Source organism: Piliocolobus tephrosceles, chromosome 1 (assembly GCF_002776525.5).
Source record: "Piliocolobus tephrosceles isolate RC106 chromosome 1, ASM277652v3, whole genome shotgun sequence".
Classification (NCBI taxonomy): Eukaryota; Metazoa; Chordata; class Mammalia; order Primates; family Cercopithecidae; genus Piliocolobus; species Piliocolobus tephrosceles.
This window is the reverse complement of record NC_045434.1, coordinates 66,112,847-66,119,788: the sequence shown is the minus strand read 5'-3', so window position 1 is coordinate 66,119,788 and position 6,942 is coordinate 66,112,847. Positions and strand designations below refer to the sequence as shown.

The 6,942-nt window shown below is 41.8% G+C and overlaps 1 long non-coding RNA gene across 1 annotated transcript; it reads right to left on the bottom strand.

Annotated features, from left to right (window-relative positions):
* Positions 1 to 726: 726 nt before the first annotated feature.
* Positions 727 to 3,835, bottom strand: LOC111531089. Its single transcript, XR_002728131.2, has 3 exons — positions 3,711 to 3,835; positions 1,782 to 1,906; positions 727 to 968 (listed from the first exon to the last, which is right to left on the bottom strand). It is a non-coding gene; the product is annotated as an uncharacterized LOC111531089 (long non-coding RNA).
* Positions 3,836 to 6,942: the final 3,107 nt, after the last annotated feature.

Below are 6,942 nucleotides of genomic sequence, written 5' to 3'. Positions count from 1 at the left end.
TTCTCCCACCTTGGCCTCCCAAAGTACTGAGATGACAGGTTTGAGCCACTGCACATGGCCTTGTTCATGTTTTTCTCTGTGTCCCTGTGTCTTCATTCCTTTTCTCTGGGTATAAGGACTCTTCTGGAATGAGGGTCTTATGCCCTACATTAGAGAAAAGTCAGAGAATTATTTTATGGCCCACTTCAGGGGAGAATGGCAAAGGTCATAGAGACCTTCCTGCTTCTGCTCTTTTCTTAAGTGCCAAGTTGCCATGTTTTGGAGTAGCATATTCTGAACTGCATGACTATAACATCCTTTAACATTCTAAGAAGTTAGGTTTTCTTAGAACACATTTTCACAAATGCTATTCTAGCAACAAAGCCCATCTACAGAGTGACGTGTGTACCCATTGCATGTTTTATCTGTGGCAAAACATGGCAAAATTTTAGATTGCAAGCCCCTACCTATGTTGGTTAATTCTGCTTCACATGGAAGAGACAGCCACTGGGCCAGCCCTGAACCAAGATCCCTGTCACCAAGATCCGCTGCTCCTGCTATGGTCAGGCAAAGAGAAGGGTAAGAATCTACTCCGTGAACTCAGAGAGATCTGGGTGTGGGTGTTTTGAGCACTGTATCTGAAGAGATATAAAGATGATATAAAATTATGTCAAACCACTGGAAACAAATAGAGTGAAATTACATAATGTGCCAAGGGAGCAAGAACAAATGGGGTGACCAGAACCGTATGTATGCAGCAGCTTAATAAATATTTTTGATGGTGACATGATGATGATTAAACATAGAGAAGCTCAGATGCCTAGGATCCCAAGAGGGTAGAGTGGGACTCTGACACTGAGATCACCGACTGTGAGCTTGCTCTTGTTGTGGAATGAGTTCTTGCTCCCTGCCTTTTGGCAGCTCTTGCATCAGCCGTGCTTCCTCTCCCTGTGGTCGCAGAAGGAGCAGGAGGGCAATGTGCAGAACATCTGCTTAATGGAAGAAATGGGACACTCTAATTTTGCCCATTACTTTGAAGATGAATTTTAAAAGGGAAGTTAAATTAATTAAATGCAATCAGACTTGCTGCTTTCCTTACAGATCAGGTATTTACTTTTGTAAGTCACTGGGCCCTGAATATTTACAGCCTGCCTTTTCTATTCATGTGTACATGAAAGAATGGTGGTTCGAAGTGATTGTGGAGTCAGAGAGACTTGTGTTTGAATCCAGCTCTGCCAGTTACTTGCTGTAATTGAACTAGTAATTGACTAGCCAAGTCCCTTTTTTAAGTCTCAGTGTACTTGGTTATAAAATGGAGCTAACATCCTCCTCATAGTACTAATATGAGGAGTACATTAAAATACTGCATATAAAGTACTTAGTACACTTCCAGTCTCACAGTCAGTACTCAATACATAGTAGCTTTCATTAATAGTTCATATGCTATCTCCCTACTAAACTGTCCCTTGAGGGTGTAGGCTCCATGTACTTAATCTTTGTATCCTAAGGCATGGAGCCTTGAACACAGTATACAGCAATTAATTATTAATTGGTAACCTAAGATTATGCCACCATAGCTTAAGGGAAAATATGGGCAATTATCCATTTAACCTGGAAAATTTGGTCTCCCAAATGAAATTTTGTTATGGTTTAATTTGGTTATGCCCTAATTAACATCTAAATAATGGCCACATCTATTATTCCTGAAGACTAGTATTGGCACGTTTGCTCCCTATTGCATACAAACAGATCCATTTCTTTGCTTTGGTAATCTAGAATCTGCTTTCTCATCCTTTGCCTACATGTCTCGTGGGGTGCAGATGAGAATCAAGTCTTCCTCAAGTGGGCAGAGTGCTTCAGGCTGACCGCCATATTTACTGAACTGCTGGACCACTTGCTCCTCACCTCTCTGTCAATGCTGCGCTGGCTGGAATGCAGCAATGACGAGCTCAAAAGTCAGTTCATCACCCGGACAGTCGCATGCATTCACAAAACAGACAACGCATAGGAAAACACATCTGGATGACAGATCGCATTTTTCACTGCCCAGCTGGACTTCTGCATGTCACATAAAGAGGGGCCTTGGGGACTTGCAAAATGACAATCTATGCTGTTGCCGATATGCTCAGCCCACAGGGGAGTGGCAGGCGAGGTGAGTGGCAGGAACCAAGCCTTCTTGGGAGCGCCATGGGTTCTTCTGCCTGCCAATCACAACGGCGATGTGACAGGAGCCACCCCCACCCAGCAAGGCTTAATGGCCGCATGCTGACTTAAAAACATAGTCCCAGGGAAGGCATTAACATTCTGAGCTCAGCTGTGTCATCTCCGTTGCCATAGCAATGCTGAGAAATATATTTTGTGTCCAATGGTTATTTCTCCACACTAATGAAATGGACATTTTTCTTCAGTGAATTGAATCAAAACTAATTGAGTAGTAATCAGCACAGACCCTGAAGTTCAGGGGAATGTAGTCTGACTAGCACTTTGTGGAAATGCAGACACCATTAACTATCTTCAAATGAGATTTTTTTTTTAATTAGTGGAATCTTAGCAACCTATTGCGGGCTGGTGTGTGTTATCACACAAAAAACTCGTCATTTGTTTAGTGCTGGGAGGGGAAATTTATTTTCAATTAATTCAAGTGCTGATAACATTCTGTGGCTTGTTGCGTCCTCTCCTCCAATAAATATCCCAAACTGATGAAAACTCCACGATGGACTTTAAAAAAAAAAAAAAAATATATATATATATATATATATATATATGTGTGTGTGTGTGTGTGTGTAAATATATATATACTGTATGTAATTCATAATTTGGATTCTCAGATGTTTTCAGAAAACAGCGTTTTTTGCTGAGACCAACTGTTCCTGAAGCTCATTGAGCAATGGAGGTGAAAAAGTGATTTTTAAAAACTATATCTTATTGTTTAATCTGTTCAACGTCAAATATCGCTGTGATGGAAGAAACTACATAGAGATGGCTGGAAGCCATATGGAGTCATCACTTTTGTCCTTAGCATATCTACAAATTCATCCTTGATTAATCTTACAGTTCTTTTTGCTTTCATTTGGATCATGAGTATAAACAAAAATACAAGTACAAACTGGTTCCCTAAGTGTTAACACTCCCCTTCTGAGAACATAATATTGAGTATTGTTATAAGTAGATCTTTATCTCCTTTGAATATGAGCCTAATTCACAGCAAAGAGACATTTGGTTACATGCAAATATGAGTGAGTTGCTTTATTGCACTGTGATAGAAGTTTCCTCTGAATCTTTTAAGACATCTAGCTTGTCAGGTGTGGTTCAATAGCAGATTGGGGGTGGCTAAATGAGTTCCTAATTTCAGATGTCCTGCTCCTCTTATTTATGGAGTCCACTGAGATGCGTCTGAGCTCTCTTTGCCCTCTGACTCTGTTGTGTCACCGGGCCTTGGGAAAATAAAAGTGTCCATTCTTCCTCCCCTCTGCTCTCCAGCATGGGGCTGGATTTGCAGGGGGCAGGTTCCTGAGCCTGGCATGAGCAGCCTCAGTAAGGCTGTGTGTGATCTTAGGGACGAGAGCACAACCTGGTTAAGGCAGGTGGGGTTTGAGAAAACCGCACCCCAGTATTTGGCAAATGAATAAACAGATGAATCATTTTCCTGGGACTCAGAGTCTAAAGCTTCCAACCAGCACTAAATTCACATTAAAAATTGATTGTGCCATAATTTTTAAGTACAGCCAGACCTGATGGCACATGTTAGCATTTCCTTGAGGTGAGATAAAACTGTGTGGAGTCAGTCTCTCAGCTGATTGGCAGGACAAGGTGGGCAGGAGGAGGTCAACAGGGAGAGGGAGCAGTCACTCGTCTTCTCCGCAGACACCTTCCTTCTTTATAGCCTTTGGGTCTCAATGTGGGAGAAGACACAGTCTTCTGTCACCATGGCAACATAAGTGCATCACAGTGGGATTGGGGGTTGAAAGGCAAGAAACACCAAGCTTGGAGGAGTTGGGGCAATCGAGAGAGGATGGACTTTTGCTAGAAATCAACACAATAAGGTGGCAGGGCAATAGAAGAGAGTGGATTTATGGTTTATGACATTCCTAAAATATCTTTATTTAATAATGAAAACTTCATTATCTGGGCCCGGGTTGAAGTGTTGCTGTGGGCCCTCTGAGGATCCCAGCAAAGATCTTTCATCTTGACAGAAGTTCTAAATTACAACATTAGTGTTCTAACCGAGAGGCTGTTATTGCCTATTTGGTCTGTCCAGGGAAATGAGACACATTGCTGGAAAGTGGGTTATTGAAATCTAGTAGCTTGGAATATTAAAAATGGGGGCTGGGTTGGGGGGAGGTCTCTTTCCCCATGAGCTAGGGATAAATTAAGTGATAAACCTGGGATGTTTACTAAAGCTTCATTATTTTTCAGGAAAAAAAAACTGTAATTCATCTTTATTACGGCCACAGCCATTATTATGTTTCACACCATTAAGAAACAAACGTAAGGAGATCCCTAAAGCTAATTTTCAGACCAACTATATGAACCTATTATGCCTTTATTTTCATCCCAGGTACCTCTGCCTCTTTCTCAGTTATGCAGCCTGACCTCCAAAAAAAAGTGTTTGGTCTTCAGATGTTTCAAAGACAATTAGGTCTAACTGGCTCCTGGTGTTTGACTAATGATCAGAACAGATAGCTCTCCAGATCACAGTTCAATTTCTACTCCTTCTGGCAGGGCAAGAAAATGGCCTACCTGGGCTGGTGGAATCAGAAGAAGACCAAGTGAGCAGAGGGCTTTGCAATCTTTTCTTCCCTTTGCTCTCTCAATTCTTCCTCCTTATCTTCCCACCTCCCACTAATGCAAACACATCCACTTTCATTTTCTGTTGGCTGTCTCTAAGGCCAATCTCACAAAAGGGAAGGCAGTTGCCTGAGTGGTTTAATAACAACAATTAAAAAGTAGTTTTAATATGTGCTAGACACTTTGTTAAATGCTTTCTTTGAATTATCTCGTTTAAGCTTTACACCCATTTTATGAGGTCGGTACTACTATAAATCCCACTTTCAGTTGAGGAAGCTGGAGTCAGAGAGATTAAGCAACTGAACCAAGACAACACAGTTAACACATTGCTGCACTGGGTATTGAACTCAAGCCTTTTTATTCAAAAGCCCAGACATACTGCTCTTAATCTCTCTACTGTATTGTCTCCCATATATTGTAGTGCTAGAAGTTTCCTCCTGCCCAATTACCTTGTATCCCCACCCTAATCCCATCAATGCTACCTTTAAGATGAACTCAATAGCAGCCATTCCTCTGCCTTAAGAAGGAGGTTGGCGACCCCTGGTAAAATGGAAATGTATTTTCTGGGGATAGAGTAGCAAGTTTGCTGCCTAACCTTGGTCAGTGATGACACACCACCTGTTGAGTGTGGCTGGTATTGCACAACAGTTTAGTGCTGCTAGAAATACTAAATGAGATAGTGTTTAAAATGCCACTTTAAGTTATGGTATCACATATCCTTACATGTTAAGTTATCATTATAATTATCTGGAACGATTTTTGCCAGTCAATATGTAACTATAGATAACTTTATGAATTAGCAGACAGCAGGGTCCTAAGTGATTACAAAATGGGTCAGTTCAGTGTTCCTGCAGAAAGAGATCATGAAGGGTCCTCAGTCTGGGGCACAGCTTGGGAGAGCAGGCCAGAGAGAATGACTTCGGAAGACATCCTGGCAAGCAGAGAAATGGGCACTAGAAGTGTGTGTGTGTGTGTGCATGCACACACATGTGTACTTCTGCACAGGATAGGCATGGACTGTGGACGGGAAGGGGATAGAGGGTAAGGAGAAGAAAGGTGGTGGCCTCTGACAGCAGAAAAACGCAACACTGAGAGCAAAACTTTCCTTCTTTATTTAGGAGAGGCCCTAGATATCTGATCTAGTGGTTTCCAAAACTGACCAAGGTTCAGAAGGAAGACTTAAGAATCTTGCCATGTGCTACTCAAGACCGATTTAGTAGATCAAACTTAGGCCATATACTTGCTACTCAATCCCCAGGGAATGCATTTCCATTTTACAAGGGGTCTCCAATGCATGGATAGAACCCAGGCATTTACACTTTTAAAACATCTTTGTAGGTGACATCCACTGGGTGCTCAGCCCTTGGACCCATGTAGACGCTTTGACTGCACTACTCTTCTATTCCATACACCTTGCCCTCCTTCTTCCTTATCAAACTGCCCCTGCTTAACTCCTGCACATCCCACAGTTCTCAGAGCAAACATCCCTTTCCAGAGATGCCTTTTTTGACCTTGTCTAGGTCAAGCTCCTTCGTTATGCACTCTAGAGAGACAAGTTCTTTTCCCTTTGAGCACTTGTCTCAATTTATAATTACATAGTTAGAGAGTGAAACTCCATGAATATAAAACAGGGATAACGTTTGTTTCCTGAAACTCCAATCTCTTTCCAGCACCTAGAAAAAATCAGAATATAGTTGGTGATTAACAATGTACATAATTTTTATCCTTTGTCTTAACCTGGGTTTTCTGGACATTAGGCTTTCACCATGCCAGTTCTTTGCTCTCTTTTCAAACTATACCAAGTTAAAAAGCCTCTACCCATCAGCCCAAACTCTCCATCATCAGACCCACACTCCCTATTCAACTCAATTTCCAAGAACTTCCTCCTTAATTAGCTGGCTTGTTTGTTGTCCCATGGAGTAAGCTTTTGCTTACTACAAACTCCATGTCATTTTTAAATTTTTTTTTTGTTTTTTGAGATGGAGTCTTGCTCTATTGCCCAGGCTGCAGCAGTGGCGTGATCTCGGTTCGCTGCAACCTCTGCCTCCCAGGTTCAAGTGATTCTCCTGCCTCAGCTTTCTGAGTAGCTGGAACTACAGGTGCCTGCCACCATGCCCAAATAATTTTTATATTTTCAGAAGAGATGGAGTTTTGCTACGTTAGCTAGGCTGGTCT